Here is a 19,850-nt window from a genome sequence, read left to right as displayed (position 1 = left end):
CATCTCCTTCGAAACAGCGACATTCCCTGAAAAATGGAAACACGCCGAAATCCCCACCCTCCTCAAGAAGCCCAAAGCAGACCCCAACGACCTCAAGAACTTCTGACCCATCTCCCTGCTACCTTTCCCAGCAAAGGTGATTGAAAAAATCCTCAACAAACAACTAACCAGCCACCTTGAAGACAACAGCATCCTAGACCCCTCCCAGTCCGACTTCAGACGAAACCACAGCACCAAAACCGCCCTTCTCGCCACCACAGACGACATCAGACGACAAATGGACAACGGCAAAACATCAGCCCTCATCCTCCTGGACCTATCTGCCGCCTTCGACACAGTCTGCCACCACACCCTGAAATCACGCCTCCACGAAACCGGAATTCAAGGTAAAGCCCTCGACTGGATTGTCTCATTCCTCTCCGGCAGAACCCAGAGAGTCCGCCTCCACCTCTTCCGCTCCGAAGCCACCGACATCATCTGAGGTGTCCCCCAAGGCTCATCCCTCAGTTCGACGCTGTTCAACATCTACATGGCCCCCCTCGCACAAGTGGCCCAACAACACAACCTCAACATTCTCACCTACGCCGACGACACCCAGCTCATCCTCTCACTCACCAAAGACCCCCACACCGCCAAAACCAACCTCCATGAGGGAATGAAATCCATCGCCGATTGGATGAGAAACAACCGTCTGGAAACTGAACTCGGACAAGACGGAGGTCCTCATCCTCGGACCCACCCCCTCCGCCTGGGATGACTCCTGGTGGTCCATCACACTAGGAACCCCGCCGACACCGTCCGACCACGCTCGCAACCTGGGCTTCATCCTCGACTCCTCCCTCACCTTGTCTAAACAGGTCAACGCAGTTTCCTCCTCCTGCTACAACACACTCTGCATGCGCCGCAGAATCTACAAGTGGATCCCGACAGAAACAAGAAGAACAGTGACACAGGCCCTCGTCAGCAGCAGGCTGGACTACGGCAACGCACTCTATACAGGCATCCCAGCAAAAGACCTCCTACGCCTCCAATGTATCCAAAACACCTCCAACCGGCTGATCCTCAATATACCCCACCACAGCCACATCTTCCACCACCTGAGAAACCTTCACTGGCTCCCCGTGGACAAAAGGATCACTTTCAAGCTTCTTACCCACGCTCACAAAGCGCTCCACGACACCGGACCAGCCTACCTAAACAACAGACTCAGCTTCTACACCCCCACCCATCAGCTCCGCTCCACTAACCTCGCCCTCGCCGTCGTCCCCGGCATCCGAAGAAAGACCTCCGGCGGCAGATCCTTCTCATACCTCGCCGCCAAAACCTGGAACACCCTCTCCACCAACCTTTGACAGACTCAAGACCTACTCACCTTCAGAAGACTCCTCAAGACCTGGCTATTCGACCAGTAACACCAGCTCTCCCCCACCCCCCCAGCGCCTTGAAACCCTCACGGGTATGTAGCGCGCTTTATAAATTCAACGATCGATTGATTGATTGAACCCCCCAAAATACCGTCAGCTGTGGTGGCCTATGCACCGCCGTCATATACCATCTGTGCCCTACATCCCACATACTGGTGATTGTGTAGTCGGACCTACACAACAGGGCAGATTGAGGATGTTTGCGATGATATTAAACTTTATATTGTTTTTGTGATGTATATAACAGGATCATGTACAGTCTTCTAAGCCACCAAAATAGCAAATGCATGATGTACTCCACCGGACATCAGGAACCGCCTGCGGCTGCTAGCTGACATTGTCCGTGCAGTAGGCAGTTTCAAACATGGCAGACACAGCCATTGGCTAACATTGTTTCCTGTGGTGGTTGCAGATGTGTCTGTCGGCGGTGATGACCACATACATGGCATATGTGTACGCCATGTTGTGCAAAGTCAGTCACTTGACTCCTGACACTGCTGCCAGCAACACCTCCACCACTTCAGCTGCTGTGTGCCACCTCTGGGAGGAATCATACCACGTCCAGCAGGTGAAAGGTTCCCTGCTTTCTCTCCAGAGGAGCTGGAGAGGCTTGTGAGCGAGGTCCTTACCCTGTATGGTCAGCCCTACTGGTCACCAGAGGAGCAGGTAGGTACCTCATAATTGACTCTGTTCAACACGATCCTTTCCCTCCTCATAGGCTACAAAGTGCCCCTGTGTGCCAGTTAGACTTCTTGTGTGCCTGTTGTTGCAGTCTGTGTGTCACCAACGGGATGCACATGGTGCAGGTATTAGAGACCAGTACTATACGTTGTGCTCATCCACATTGTGTTGGTTGATGTTTTTGCGGCCCTAGATCCTCATTGTGTTGGATGCACGTAATTAGGCAAGGAGACTTTACTACCATCCAATGACATTTTTTTTTTATGATAGTTGTAAATGTTAGTCACTATGTATGTGCATGACAACATGAGCTGTGTAAGCATCTCGTCTGAGTCATTGAGGATATTGTAAGCAATGTTTATTGTGCCATAGATCTTTCATCCAACATCTGGCCTTGCCAAACTGTTGACTGGAAGGCATATCATGACTCACAGGTTGCCCCACAAGCCACACTGCTGATGGCCACAAGATGTACTGCCATGCATGGAAGTGATGGAAATGTTAGTGTTATATAATTTCTGTATGGTCTGCCAGCAGAGATCAGGGCCTGTCAAATGTATCTCCCATTATGGGACATAGTCCGGACTGTGGGACAGTCACGGCGGCTATGCAATTGTGGCACTGTGCCCACTTCCTGCAGAGCTGCAGATCCTGTCAGGTGGCCAATATCAGGCTCTAGTGTCAAAACTTGCCCTGCTTGCCTCAGTCCATTGACTAGATTAGGAATGGGTACCGAGGTAAATCCCTGAACTAGCCCATATGTGGATTTTGCATCATTGTCAATGTGTGTCTTTGCTACATGACAGGTCACTTACTCCCACAGCTGTGTTGTCACCTTCACAAAAGTCATATTTGTCCTGAATACGCTTATTGCACAAGTGACAGACCCACAGTGCAGACAGTGTGCAGATTGTTGGGAGGCCATGACATGTGACTCAGTATCTTGGCTACGTAGCAGAACTTGTACAATGCATACCTTTGTATGTTGGATGTCATCTCTGTAGGTTAGAAACAAATATTTAAAGGAGTGTTTTGTGGTAGAGGTACATATCACCAAAACCCACCCTGAAGTGACATGAGTCTGCATTCGGTAGGCCACATGTCCACACATGCACAAGGAAGACACTTTCCGTACCCACCATGCCAGGCCTTTCATTGTCACTCAGCAAGGGTGAAGTCTGTACTATGATAATTGCCTGTAGGGACTGTATGCATTGAGTCAATGTTGCAGAGTGTAAATGTGTTTGTCCAGTCAGGACTAAGGAGTTTACCCGTCAGAAACTACATTGGAGTGCAGTGTTTCATTGTGGCTCACATGACAGTAAATGTTGCTGGAGCAATGGCTACCTGATGTCAATAGGCTTGCTTAGTCATTGTAGACCTTGAGCAGGGTAGTGGGTTAGTCTGCAAGCAATCCAAAAGTGTGTAGTTATGTCCCTGTACTTATTGGCATGTGTGCTTCACACTTGTGATATGTTGACAAATTGCCCATTTTGTGCTTGGTGTTTGTGACAAGTGCGTGACACAAGAATTTGGGTAAAAATGTGGATTTGTAATTGCTTGATTTGTCTCTTGCATCCATATAGCTAAACACCCACCAGAAGAAGGAGTTTTGGAGAGCCATCACCTGGAAGGTGCAGACCCTGGGGGTCCTTAGATGGTGGAGCGCTCACTGTCACAAGAGGTGGGAGTACCTGAGATGCTGGGTCCAGAAGATCGCGGCGGTCCATCTGGGGCTGTCCTCCCAACGTGGGAGGGGCACACATTGGAGCATGACTTCCCTAAGAGCCCACATTCTGGCAGTGGCATACCCGGATCTTGTTGGGCATTTGAGGAGAGCACAGCAGCCACAAGGGGGTAAGTACAGGGCATATTCCTGCGGGTCACATAGTCAAGTTGATGTGTTAGATTCTGAAATCTCCTCTTGACAATTGGGGATGGGCCATGTGTGACACACAAGATGAGTAACTGTTTGTGTGGATACGTAATTTGGTGCATACTGATGTGCCTTGCCTATGAACCCAGGGACCTAGAACACAACTGAGTACAATCTACAAATAAATTGCTCTCCACGGACAACACATGGCTGTGTGCATTGATCAATCAAGTAAGTGTTGTAGTTGAAGTGGGTCTAAATTCTATGCAACAGACCACTACGCCTCAGTGTTACAGACGAAAAAAAAGTGATGGATCACTGTTCTCAGCCATGTGTCTGGTCAAGTGAGTAAATTGCCATCTGCTCCCCAGACGCCACTTGTCTTCAGTGTGTGACGAGTGCTGGTGCCTCAATACTGTCTGTCATGTGAAGATGGCCATCTTACATGTGACAGAGCATACGTTGTTCTTTGGGTGCAGTTACGGATCAAAACTTTCCCTTGGTAAACGGGGAATGTCCATTGACATCATTTATGGCCCATCACTCTTGCCAACATTCCTTATGCAGACATGCTAGCATGTGTCCGTTCTCTTTTGATAAAAAGTGTACACTGCTGTTTCATGCATCATCTACCTGTGTTCATGCAATGATTTTTGTGTTCTCTCACATATATTTGCATGCCAACCTGTCTTTGGAAATGGACATGTGCAATGGGGCGACATTTCATGTGGTGCCACAGACAGACAGAAGTGTGTCTGTATTGTTTGTTGACTCACACATACGCCCACCTATCATTGCATGTCATTTGACATGTACAACTGCAGTAGCAATGAGGGACAGAACGGATAGGACTAGAGTTTTTACACACAATGTGCACTTCCATGCCATTGATGTGGCATCATATGGCAAAGTGCACTGCACATGTGAAATGGGGAGGATGTGTTACCTATGTTGGAATCACGTGTGGTTGGGTACAACCATTCATCCACAGACATCTGGGTCTGCAGGACCAAAATGGAGACAGTGATATAGTTTCCCATTGGGCACCATGTTGAGAGCCTTCTACAAATACTTGCAAATCCTTGGTTCTTTCAAACATACAAAGAACTAATGGCTTCTACTGATGAAATCAGAGTATGTAATTGTAAGGGGATAGCTAATGCATTGTGTTGTGGATTTTAGAGACATGTCTCCCTGACAATTTGCACATTTTGTCTACAGTGTACATTTCCGTGCCAAATATGTAGTATATCTGAGCAACATTAGTACTACCTTCATGACTCCATTAGGACAATTTACACATGGTGAAGTGTGCATTGCCGATATGTTTCCAGTGTGACATGAGTATTTGCATGTTAACTCCTTCAGGATACTGTACTGCAGTCAGCAAACTGGCAGGATTTTGCAGCATCATTTCTTATTGTTGTGTTATTGTGTATGTGACAAATAGATGTCTGCATGACCTTATGTGGGATCTGTTGGAATTAACTTGGCATTGGCCTACTATTGTATGACAACAGGTAACAAGTATGCTCCATGAGACAAAGCATTGAAGGTGATATGGTCTCCTACTTGTTCAATGGTTACTGTGATTGCACAACTTCCCCCAATGTAATTGGAGTTGTCTGAGTTCCTTATTTTCATGTGGGCAACTGTGCTGTTGACAGTTCATGTGACCTGCATGCATATGGTATGGTACATGTAGGAGCCACTATGATATAGGCCCTCTTTACAACCCTGGCGGTAAATCCCGCTTACCCCTGTGCCGACGGCTGCCAACATACCGTGACTGCTGCAGTATTCCGCCACGGGTATCATGACCCACACAGAGAATACCACCACAATACAGACACCCACACAAGTCCATCACACCAAAGGTCAGTGATAAACTGGCGATGGCAAAACCCACACCGTCACGCCAACAGGAATACGCCCACAGTATCATGACACACGAATCAACGCAGCGGTCTTTCAACTGCGGTAAACTATTGGCGGTACACACCGCTGCGCTCAAAATACACACACACTCACAAAACCACACCACATTGGACAATTCAAAATACGCACACCTGACACACATACACACACCACACTGACACTCTCACAACACTATAAAACAGACACCCACACTACCCACAACCCCTTACAACGAAAAAAAAGAGACCAAGTTCAGAGAGACAAGCAAAGAGCACACACCCAATCAGAGGCACAGAACACCATCACCCATATAACATCCACATCACAGTATACACCCCAACACATCACCCCACACATCACCTCACACATATAACTCACACAACATCCATGGCACCCCAAGGACAGCCCAGGTTTTCTGAGGAGGAGCTAAAGTTAATGGTGGAGGAAATCATCCGGGTAGAGCCACAGCTATTCGGAACACAGGTACAGCAGACATCCATTGCAAGGAAGATGGAGCTATGGTGGAGAATCGTGGACAGGGTCAATGCCGTGGGACAGCGTCCAAGAATCAGGGATGACATCAGGAAGAGGTGGAACAACCTATGGGGGAAGGTGCGTTCCGTGGTTCCAAGACACCAGATTGCTGTACAGAGGACTGGCGGTGGACCCCACCTCCTCCCCCACAACTAACAACATGGGAGGAGCAAGTCTTGGCGATCATGCATCCTGAGGGCCTCGCAGGAGTAGCAGGAGGACTGGACTCTGGTAATTCGAATCTTTACCACTATAGCCCTCACCCTACCTGCATGCTGTCACGCACCCACACCCGTACCCTCACTCCCATCACTCCATCACCTCACATACACCCCCCATCACAACCCACCCATCCCAATACCAAGCCCTGCATGCAACAACAATGCATGGACACCCATCACAGCCCTGCATGGACACCCATCACCACAGAATGCCCAGTAGAGAGACTCTCCCAGCCCACACAATCAGCACTCACACAAGGCCAAGTCGACAGGGAAAGCACAATTATACAGGGAAACACACCCATTGCACAAGATGGCACTCACAGATACAATAACAATGCTTTTGCATTCCAACAGGACCCCCTACCCAACGTCACCGGAGAGGAAGTGCCACCAACAACCAGCCCCCCCAGAAGAGGCCCACAGTGATGACAGCAGCTCTGCACGCCTGGATCACGATGACCAACTTGGCCCATCAGGGACCTCTGGACAGTCGGTTCCCCTGCCACAGTCCCAACCCACCACAGAGCCTCCCCCCTCAGGAAACACCTGCACAGCACCCACCCAGCGGGCCTATACCTCTGTCCCCAGGACACGTCAATCAGCAGTGTGTCCACCACTACAGGGACCCCAGGCAACCCCACAAACATAGGATGATCAGGGACCTGGGGTCAGTGGCAGTGGGCACACGGTTCAGGGGACAGAGGCACAGAACAACAGGGAAACTGGGAGGAATAATTTACGACAGGGGGAGGACAGGCCCAGGGAACCGACCCTCCACGAGGCACTCTCAAACATCATGGGAACATACCCACCATTCCCAGAAGACCATGGGCACGGTACTTGCCAAGTTACAGGAGACCCAGCGGCTGCAAGAGGGACAATACCTGGGGATCAGGGAGGACCTCACAAAAATCTACACCATCCTGGTCACAATAGCAGGGGTGCTGGCAGACATGGTCAAGACCATGAGGGAGGCAGTGGCACAAAAAAGGGCCCCTGACACTAGCCAAACAGAGGAACAGCCTTCCACCTCCGCCGGTGCTAGTGGACAGGGGGCCCTGCCACAGGACTAACAGGCCACCAGCACCCCATGCCCTGCAGAATGAGAACCACCCCGCAAACGGTCCCTGCGATCCAGGCAGAAGACAGAGAACATTGCCAAGACCCTTGCCAGGAAATAGACCTCTCCTGATTGTCACCCTTCTGTCCCACTCTGTCACCCGGTCCACCTTGAACTGCCAATACTCCCCTTCCTATGCCCCATTGGACAATGCACCTGTGATACAAGAGACTGGACTCTACCCTGGACCTTCCTCCACCATCACCCCAGCCCCTTGCACTTACCCCCATACTATTTGGCACAAAAAATGAACAGCATTGAAATATAAACCATATTGGAGTCAGTGTAATGATTGGAAACATTCCCAAAACAATGCAACGTCTATGTTCATTGAATTATACCAATGTATGACAGTTGGTGGGCAGCAGTACATATAGCAGGAGCCAGAATGGGGCACACAGATCTGAAAAAAGGGAATCCAAAGGAAACATTCAGTGGCCATAGACAGAGAGTAAGATGCTGGCATGTACAATGTCCAAAAGATTACTGAAAAGTAAAGTTGAGTTACAGTCACTTACCTGTGTGTCACTGGAAGTACTGCTGTATAATGTTTGTTCTGTTGTCCACATCTTCTTCATCTGCCTCCTCTTCCTCACTGTCCACAGGCTCCACCCCTGCCACAAGACCATCACCAGGCTCATCCTCCAGCAGAAAAGGCACCTGGCATCTCAAGGCCAGGTTGTGCAACATACAGCATGCCACGATGATCTGGCACACCTTCTTCGGTGAGTAGTACAGGGATCCACCTGTCAGATGGAGGCACCGGAACCTGGCCTTCAGGAGGCCGAAGGTCCTTTCAATAATCCTCCTTGTTTGCCCATGTGCCTCATTGTAACGTTCCTCTGCCCTTGTCCTGATATTCCTCACTGGGGTCAGAAGCAATGAGAGGTTGGGGTAACCAGAGTCACCTGTAAATATCAAGGGACAACTGTTAGACACACACTAACCCCTAGGGACAACCCCAAACTCAGACCCCAACTTATACTGTGTGGGGACTTTGGCCTCACCTAATAGCCACACGCGGTGCCTATGGAGTTGCCCCATCACATAAGAGATACTGCTATTCCTCAAGACATAGGCGTCATGCACAGAGCCAGGATATTTGGCATCCACATGGGAGATATACTGGCTTGCCAAACACACCATTTGTACATTCATCGAATGATAGCTTTTTCTATTCCTGTAGACCTGTTCATTTCTGCGGGGGGGGACAAATGCCACATGTGTACCACAAATGGCACAAATGATGTTGGGATATGTCCCAGGGCATAGAAGTCAGCTTTCACTGTAGCCAAATCCTCCACCTGGGGGAAGATGATGTAGCTGTGCATGTGTTTCAGCAGGGCAGACAACACTGTGGTCAACACGTTGGAGAACATTGGCTGAGACATCCTGATGCCATGGCCACTGTTATTCAAAAATAACCACTTGCCAGGAAATGGAGCACTGACAGGACCTGCACTAGAGTGGGGATTCCTGTGGGCTGGCGGATAGCTGACATCAGGTCTGGCTCCAACTGGGCACACAGTTATTAGATTGTGGCACAATCAAGTCTGCATGTGATGATAAGGTGTCTGTCCTCCATTGTCGACAGGTCCACCAGTAGTCTGTACACCAGAAACTATGGAGGAGGACCGTGAGCAGAAGGTCATTAACCACATAGATAGCACAACTGTTTCAGAATTTATGTCACAGTAGCAGTGTGTGAATTCAAGAGTCAGTATATGTGCCAATATGTGCTGTGACGCAGTTAGGTGCCATGCCATATGCCCCCCTGAAATGGTGGCTGCCTGACCTGTGAGGAGGGAGAAGGGGAAATTAGGTAACTGTGCTGGCGTTGTGCTGCATCGTTGTAGGCGGTCGATGACCGCCGCGCAACTCTGCTTTGGTTATCATTGGGCCCTATGGGTCCCAAGAGCCAATGCCGATGTACGCCGACGGTGACGGTACGCACCGCCTCGGACGTCACCACCATTTTCTAGCTATTCACTCACTTGCTACCTGACCATCAACAGAATAGGACCTACACTGCAAGTGCTGCTGTGACCTGAGTCTGGAAGCGACAATGGCTAGAGTGTCTGGGGAAAGGGCCCCTGCCTTCACTGCAGAGGAGTTGGATAAACTGGTGGATGGGGTCCTCCCCCAGTACGCGTTACTCTACGGTTTTTGAGAAAAACAGGTGAGTACACTGTGAGCATGATGTGTGGGCAATGCCTGTTTTGCGTGGTGTGGATGTAAGGCACATGTTGGGGGGTGCTAAGGTGTCCTGGCCTGAATGCTGCATGAGAGGTGGTCAGTGTATGTGCATCCAGGCATGAATGGGAACTGGTGGCCAATGAGTATGACGTGTGGACGGGTGAGTACTTACATTTTCTGCTGTCTTTTCCCATCTAGGTCAGCGCCCACAAGAAAAATGGTATTTGGGGTGCCATCGCCAATGAGGTGCGGACCCTGGGCGTCTATCACAGACGGAGCACCCACTGCCGCAAGAGATGGGAGGACCTGTGTCGCTGGACCAAGAAGACGGCGGAGGCCCAGCTGGGGCTGGCCTCCCAACTTGGAAGGGGTGCCCGTCGCACCATGACCCCGCTGATGTTACGCATCCTGGAGGTGGCCTATCTGGAGTTGGATGGGCTCTTGAGGGCATCACAGCAGCCACGAGGGAGGTGAGTACAGATTCTGAAAGCAGACTTTGCGCGCTTTATTAACTAGCTGGGTGGGGGATGTGGGCTGTGGGCACCCCTAGGCCAGGGCGATCATGGCAGGGTCGGTCTGTTGTTTGCAGGCTCTGAAGCACTCCTACCCCAATGGTACAAGTGGCCAAGTACTACTGGGCAGGGTCCTGTGGGTGTCAGGTGTGTGGATGCTGGCATTAAGCATTGTACCCTATGGGCTGGTGACTACCTTAGTGACTGGTTGGGCATGGCCTAGTGCATAGGGCAGCTGTGTGTGTGTTGTTTACGCCAACGGTAGTGGTGTTGCTGGCATTGACCAAGTGTATCCACTGTCTCTCCCCCCTTTTTATTTTGCCACCCTGTCCTCACGTGCATTAGCATCATCTGGTGGAGGAGCAGAGGCACCGGTGACGGAGGGAGCTGCACCCCACATGGCCCATGAGGGCGAAACCACTGAGGGTGAAGGCACCAGTGGGACAGAGGGCAAGGGGAGATCAACGACGAGGACAGGAGGGGATACCAGTGATAGCAACTCCTCCTCTGATGGAAGCTCCCTGGCGGTGGCGGACACCTCTGTGCCCACCCCAACAACGGGTACAGCCGCCACCCCCCACCAGCACCGTCCTCCCAGCAGCCCCTCAGTGTGTTTCCTGTGCCCGCTCACCCAGGAGAGTGGGCATCTCCTTCGCCCCAGGCACCTCAGCCCCTGCCCCAGTCAGCCCTGCTGCCCTCAGTGAGGAGGCTATTGACTTCCTGAGATGCCTCACTGTTGGGCAGTCAACCTTTCTGAATGCCATCCAGGGTGTCGAGAGGCATTTGCAACAAACAAATGCATATCTGGAGGGCATTCATTCTGGCGTGGCAGCCCAACAGAGATCATTTCAGGCTCTGGCCTCAGCATTGATTCCAGCCAATGTCCTGTGTACAGCCTACCCCCTCCAACTTCCAGTACCCTGACCCACTCCCCTCTACCTCACCGTATCCCAAGCACACCTTCAGACCAGCATGCACACACATCAACTCACAAAAGTGGCTCAGGAAAACATAAGCACCACACATCATCACGCAGGCACTCACACAAGCACCATACCCATGCACACATACCAACATCCACTTCCTCCACTGTGTCCCCCTCCTCCTCTTCGTCCACCTCCCTCCCAGTAGTGTCTCCACTCACACCTGCATGCACTACATCATCAGCCACTACCTCCATTACCAGCACGCCCATCGCAACACAACCCTCATGAGCAATCACCACCCCCACAACCATGCACACGTCCCCTGTGTCCTCTCCCATTGTGTCTGTGAGCCCTCCTACCAAAGTACACAAACGCAGGCACACACCCACTCAACAGCCGTCCACCTCACAACAGCCTCAAGCCCATGCACCTTCACCCAAACTCAGCAGACGTACACCTCCTACAACCAATACCTCTTCCTCCACTCCCACACCCCCTCCATCTTCCCGTCCCAGTGTGTCAAAGAAACTTTTCCTGGCTAACGTTGACCTCTTCCCTACGCCTCCACCTCCGTCTATCCCCTAGGGCCAGGATGTCTAGATCCCAGGCCAGCAACTCAGCCACCAAGTCGACATCTGCTGTGGTCCCTACAAGTCCGAGAGGATCGAAGGGGGCACCCGTCAGGGCTGGCAGTGTGCCACCTACCAGTGCAAGAGACTACCTGATTCCGCCACCTGCCAAAGTTAAGAAGGGGCCAGCATGCAGCACGGACACACCACCCACCCAGCAAGGCCTCATCCAAAACAAAAGAGGAAAGTGCCAGGGGCCCAAGGTGGGGAAGGGACAAAAAAGCAGAGGCAAGGCAATTCAAGGCTCGGAGCCTCCAGGTGAGGGACTGGTGACCACCATTTGTTCTGACAGTCCAGCAACCTGTACCACGGTAAGCACCGCAACAACAACTGCCCCCTGCACCGCCACTGCCCCAACAATAGTCACCGGCATCATCCCCAGTGGGCAGCCATCCGAGGCTGCTGGAGACAGACTGGTGTCTCCCTCCACTACTACCATCACCTGCACCACGGGCAGCACCAGCAGCATCTCCGCCACAGACACTGCCGCAGGCACCGCTACCTGCACCGCATATGCACCGCCACATGCCCAGCCGGTGTCACTACATCAGACATCAGCAGCATCCCCAGTGGGCAGCCGTCCGAGGCTGCACGAGACGTCCTGGACCCTGTACCCACCACTTGAGTCACCACCACCAGCACTGGCACTACCAGCAGTTTGCAGCCTAAGTCGCCGCAGGATGGAGTCTGTCTCTGCCTCCATGGAGTATCATGCTACCTGTTCCCTGCACATCTCATGCCTCAGACACCCAGGTGAGGGAATGTGAACTGCCACATCCCAGGTGCAGCATCACTGGGCACAAGGCCCCCTCCAGAACCAGTGGAGAAATGCATCCACTCACCCAATCCTTGGCAGGATGAAGCAGACTGGGCACAAGGCCCCCTCCAGAACCAGTGGAACATGTCACCCACTTGAGAGACTGTGGACCTGCACTCACCAGGACCAAGCAGTGGGCATACCACCCACTTGAGAGACTTGAGAGACTGTGGCTTTGCACTCCCCAGGACCAAGCAGTGAGCAAACCACCCACTTAAGCGACTTGAGTGACTGTGGCTTTGCACTCCCCAGGAGCAAGCAGTGGACAAACTACCCACTTGAGAGACTTGAGAGACTGTGGCATGTTGCCCCCTCGAGGAGCAGTGGCGTAGTACCATCTTCCGGCTGAGGTGCCCCCCTCCCCTTCCCCCTGAGGTGCCTGTGTTTTTTCAACCTGATGCCCCTGCAGTGTTCTCTCCGTTTTGAGGCAGGAGTCAAGTGTGGGCTTCGCCCATGATTTTTTGGCCCACTGGTCCACGGACATTTGCAATGGACAGTGTACGGCCCTCTGTACATATTGTACATATTTGTATATACAGTTGTTAACAATCGTTAACTTTATATGCATTTTCTAAATATCACTATTTGCACTCAATTCCATTTGTCCTTGCGTTCTTCCAGGGGGTTACAGGGTGTATCTGTGATGTTGTTGGATCTGTTAGTGTGTATGGTGTTGTGGGTGAGGGTGGGGGTGGGGTGTTGCATGTTGCATGTTTGTGTCACTCTCTGTTTCCTCCCCTGCCTGCTCCTGTACTATCCTTGTCTGCCACCCCCAGTTCTATCACCACCCTCCCTGTTCCTCCCTACCCAGTTGGCCATGCCCACTCACCCAATGGTGTATACTTTACCGCAGGCATCTCAGCGCCAGCCCATGTTACCCCTGCTTCCCTGAGTGAGAAGGGTATTGACCACCTGAAGACTATCTCTGTGGGGCAGACTGCCATTGTGAATGCCATCCAGGGGTTGCCAAGCCAACTTCAGCAGAGAAATGCTTTCCTAGAAGGCATTCATAGTGACATGTCCGGCCTACAGAGATCTTTTTAAGCTCTAGCCTCCTCACTGATAGCAGCCATCCACTCTCTAATCCTCCCTCCCACAACCTCCCTCTTCACAATCCAAATTCCCCATTCCCCTGCCTGTCCTAAGCACCCACATCAACACACATAAGCAGCACACATCAACACAAACGCCACAAGACACACTGGCATGCAGGAACTCAACAGTCTCCCACAGACATCACATCAGCTACCATTTCAACAGACATCCCCGCCACACCTACCGACCCACACACCACATCCACCATACCCACAGACACCACCACAACACCCAAAGACACATCCACCATACCTACCATACACCCAGACACCACACCAGACACACCCACCACATCCATCATACCCACAGATACCACCCCAACACATAGACTCATCCACAACATCCACCATACCCACAAACACCACCCCAACAGACACAAACACATCTACCACACCCACATCACCCATCACCTCCACCTCCCAGCACCCCAGGACATGCAAATGCCCACACACACAACAGACACCACCCAAACACAAGCATACCTCACACATGTACACACCCAAGGCATCTACACCCACAGACAAGCCCACCACTCCTTCAACCTTCAAATCCCTAACCCCTGATGACCCTACATGTTTTCCCAGGGAGAGTTTCCTTTTCGACCTTGCCCTTACCCCTACTACCTCAACCCCCCACCAAACCCAAGGCCCCACCTACATTCCAACCCATCCCTTCCACATCCAAGTCCTCCCCTGTCACACCTGCCAACTTGCAAGCATCCACACCCCTCTCCCACAAGAAGAATCCCACCCCTCTGAAGAAAAAGACCCCCTCCCAAACCCAAACCCACCTATCCCAAATCCGACCACAGGATACCTAAGGATGAACTCTAAGGTGCCTTCCTGCCCACTTGATGCCCCCTCCTGTGGAGGTTCCTTTGCAGGCATTGGAGTCAAGTTGAGGCACAGTAATTTCCATGGACTCATATGGACTGGCCAATGGCCTTTGCTCTTCAGCATTTTAATTGACTAAACCCAAGCTGTTTTTTGTTGGGTACACATATGTCCTGCCATTACTTTTCTACCTTTATGTTCTTCCTGAGTGACTTGTGTTATATGCCTACAGTTGTGTCTGTTTCACCCTGATTGCAGATCCATTTGCCTTCGTTTGAAATATCTGACTTTGTAGGCAGTGCCGGTCACCCAAGACAAGGGTAGATGTTTACTGTATGGATATGTGGGTGTTGAACCAACTGGGGTGTCATAGCATTGTGTTATGATTGCTAGTACTTCATCTTGTGTTCGCCAATGTCAGCATGGATGGTGTTAGATGTGTCCCCCTGATATAGATTGTACTTTCGTCTCATGTGTGGGAGCTAGAGTTTTCTTTGTCCACACATGGACGGTGTTCAATTGTGGTAGCTTCCTTTTCATTTCACTGACCATGTGCCCATTTTGATGTGTGTAGCTTACAGCTACTTCATCTAGATGGATGGCCCATGCTGTTGATGTTGTATGTGCTTTCTTGACTTGCACTTACGCATTTGGCAGATAGGCATTTCACGTGGCTCAAATTTTGTTTGTTACTGAGAAACATGAAAGGCCAGTTCCTGTACAAATGCTGTTTTAGGGGCATATGCAATGATTTCCAGGGCAGAGTCCTTCCCTGGATGCTCTGATGCCATCCTCCCTATTGTGCAGGTACTGTTTGCCATGTGAGCTTTGAATATTTGTTTCAAAAACTATTGTGCATCCCATTGACTTTCCATTGTGTTGCAATGTGGGTGCTGTTTGGTTCTATCGATGAGCAGCATCCGCAACAGGACATGTGTGATTGGCTCATTGGTGGCACAGGACATTTAATGCTACCTGCAGACAAGCTGCTTAAGTTATGCTCTCCGTTTCCACCTGCTGGGGTGTGGTGGTTAGATTACCACGGTCACGTTGGCAGTAGGCAACATCATTTTTCCATCTGAAACACTGGCTCCATCAGCCTGTTTGGTCTGCCTCACCACCATGGCGGTCTGCACTGCCTGGTGGTGCCGGGGCAGCAGATGCAGTCGTTCCTCTATGGGATTGCCAGCATCGTAATACGGTGGACCGACCACCAAGCAGATGATGGTCAGACCGCTGCCATGGCAATGCATGGACCACCAAACTCGTAAAGAGGCCCTTAATCTTTGAAAAGTCATATCTTTGCTTGTATGTGTTGGATTGTTTGTTGTTTTGGTCGTTTTATTCAGATAAATATTGGCTATTTTTCTAAAGTGATGTGGAGTACATTTGTGGTGTTTTCACTGTGTTACTCTGTGTGTGTGTGTGTGTCCAAATACTTTACAAATTGTCTCCGAGATAAGCCTGACTGCTCATGCCCAGCTACCAAGGTTGTCAACAGGGGTTATCTTAGCTGAGTGACTCCTTTTACCACTGCCAACTAGAGACCCCATTTCTAATACCTCCTTTTACCTCCATGCACACATAAAAAATTATGTCATTTACAAAAATAATTACCTGCGTGATAAAGTACTGTGTGACAAATGTAGAAATAAATATCTGCATTGTAAATGGATGATGTAATGGATGTGTGGTAAAGACTGGTTCCTTGTTTTATATTCTGTTAAATGTGTGGTATATTGATTTTAGCTACTTCATTTTAGTTCATATCATACCCTTTCAGGATATGTAATATTAATTTTAAAGCAAATAACATAAGTTCAGTGCAAGCCATATTCATTTAAACAGCGGTAATGTTCATTTAAACATGGCTTGTGTTAATTTTGATATGTTCTTAATTCAGATCAAAGCATTCTACATCTATCTCACAGTTTCATACTCATTGCAACAAGTGTCATATGCATGTTACAGAATGTCATAATAATTTTGATGTGGGCCATATTAATTTCTCCAGGTGTCATATTTATTACGAAGTGGCTCATATTAATCTTAACATGTGTCATATTCCTTTCAATTAATGTCATTCATTTCAACGGATATCATTTTCAACTTACCTGTCATTATAATTTAAACATGTGTCATATCCATTTCAACATAGGTCATTTTTATTTCAATATATGCAATATTTATTTTTCTGTGTATCATATCAGTTTCAAAGTATACCATATTCATTTTGACAAATTTCATTGTAATTTCAGCATTGGTCATTTTTAATTTAAGACATGTCGAATTAATTTCAGTAGAGCTCATATTAGTTTCAATGCATGTCATATTCATCTTAGCATGTGTCATGTTCCTTTCATTGAATGCCTCATTCATATTAACACATTCTAATTTTAGCATGAATCATATCCATTGCAACATATATCATAATCATGTCAATGTATATCATATTACTTTCACTGCAAGCCATATTCATTGTGATAAATGTCATGTTCATAATCGTACTCATTTAAAAACATGTCAAATTCATTTTCATGAAGGTCATATTCATTTCCTCTCATGTCATATTAATTTTAACATGTGTTATAATCCATTTCAATCAATGGATATCAAATTCATATTAACACTGGTCATATTAGTTTTAAGATGCAATTTATTAATTTTAACATGTATCATATTCATTTGAATATGTGTCATAGTATTTCAAGGCATGCCATATTCATCTTAACAAATGTCATGAAAATTTCAGCTTTGGTCATACTCATTTGAAAGCATGTCAACTTCAATTCAATGGGGTTACATGAATGTCAACAAAAGCCATATTCATTTTCAATAATTTCCTATTCATTCCTATATGTCTCTTATTCATTGCCATCTGGTAATATTCATTTCAATGCAATTCAAATTAATTACAACATGTTTAATGTTCATTTCAGTGTACGTTATTATTTTCAATGTGCATTATATTCTTTTCAGAATATAATATATTCATTTCAGTACCTTACATATTGAATAGAATATATTTTTTTCAATCTGTCATATTTATTTCAATGTATGTCATAGTCATTTTGGCATATCTCAATCATTTAAAAAAATGACCCATTATTTTTGATGAATATTGTATTCATTTCAGTGTTTGCTTTATTGTTTACATTGAGGGCCTTATTAATTTCAGTATGATTGATATATATTTCAGTTTATTTCTTATTCATTTCGGTGTGTATGTTATTTATATTAATCTCTATGTAGCATATTCACTCTGCCAGGTTTTAATATTTTTTTTGGTTCAATTCAGATTCACTCTGCCAGGTATCATAATAATTTTGACACATAGTACATTCATTCTGGTGTGTGTCATATTCATTTTGCAGCATGCTATGCATTTCAGGAGGTGTCCTATATGGGAGCTGTAATTTTGACATAAATGGCTTCCCATACTTTTTCCTCAACTCTGCCTGCACAATCATCCACGTGAAATAGGAAGATGTTCTAATTTACATGTGGTAGAGTTATGCATGCTGTAACAGTTGTGCATATCTTCTATCCCGATGTTGTAACCAGCTTCTGCGCTCCGCAATGGGAGGGAAGTTCACTCTTATGGCATTGGAGCGTGACTGACGATCTCAAAGGATTGGACAGACCTTGTTTGCTCTTGGGGACTTATTTAGCCTCTCCCTATTGGCTACAGTAATTAAATAAAAGAACCATATGTATACATGTATATATATATATATATATATATCAGTACTGCCCATTTGGATTGAGTAATCATTTTTGTCCTGATCTACAATATAAATAAAGAAGATTGAAACGTTTAAACCCCCAGTCTTCCTAGTCTCCTCTAATAGTAGCATCTGAATCCTGGAGAAGTCAAAGAGCTATACATCAGTCATTGGACTTTTACGTTTCCCAGTCCTGTGAGGATGAATAACAGAAATATTTAGATGTTTGCACTACTTCCTCTTCCTCTATAGGCATTATCAAAAAAGTTGTGTGCACCTACTAGAGTAAGACTATTTGTAGCTTTATTCTCACAACTTATGTTTCTTAATGTGTCCATTAAAACGTTGCAAACTCTGCCAAATGTGAATCTGCTCTGGTGGTGTCTGCATTGTCTCTTACTGTTCTGTTCTAGAAAAGATTAGACACATCGTTGACAGCAGTTCTTCCCGGTGTTCAAACATAGCTTCAAAATGTTTGGCACTCTGGATAGGCAATATTATTATCGTTCAGAATCACTGTCTCAAACTTTAATGGCACTCCACTGTGTGACCTCAAAGGGAACAAAGGCTGACTTGGCCCATCTAGGATCTGTACCTGTAACATTCTTCACCTTTTTAGGTAATCTTGTTATCTTTAACGTCTCTTTATTTCATTGTTAGGTCGAGCATAGCAGAACACAAGTGCTGCTTTTCCGGCCTGTTGTAATCTATTTGTGTACTTTAATCATGCCCACCTCATGCCCATCACCTTTATTCATTCCTGGGCATGCCTTTCAAAAATACCTTGAAGTTTGTCCCGCATTGAGGCTGGTTTGTTATGCCTTGCAGACTGACTCTGGTACATGAATAATTGCACAATTGCAGATATACTTCAGCATGGGTAAACTATACCTCCCAACAAACATTTTTCCTTTTGTCTCTTCCGTCCATGCTCCATGGCAGCCAGGGTGCTCACAGCGCAAACGCGATCAGCGGTATTGGTGCACTTGTCACATTATTTTCTTTTGTTTCTCCCATTCGCGCTCTATGGCAGCCATGGTGCTCACAGCATGAACAGTGCAAATTCGATCAGCGGTACTGGAGTGTTTATCCCATTGTTTACTTTTGACTCTCTCCTTCACACTCTATAGCTTTCAAAAAACACTTATAATTGTTAAATGTGTCATGTTGAAAACAGAAATCCTCAAATCGTGTCTCCCGACACGGCAGGAGAGCCAATGCTACAATGTTCACTGCACTCCAGAAACTCGTCCCACAATGCTTTGCGGGGCATTACTTTTGCTAAATATTTTAACCATAACTTAGCCCGTGGTGGTCCCAGGACTATGGGGCCGTCTTCAA

The sequence above is a fragment of the Pleurodeles waltl genome, chromosome 2_1 (genome assembly GCF_031143425.1).
Source record: "Pleurodeles waltl isolate 20211129_DDA chromosome 2_1, aPleWal1.hap1.20221129, whole genome shotgun sequence".
In the NCBI taxonomy this organism is placed as follows: domain Eukaryota; kingdom Metazoa; phylum Chordata; class Amphibia; order Caudata; family Salamandridae; genus Pleurodeles; species Pleurodeles waltl.
This window is presented reverse-complemented; position numbering follows the sequence as displayed.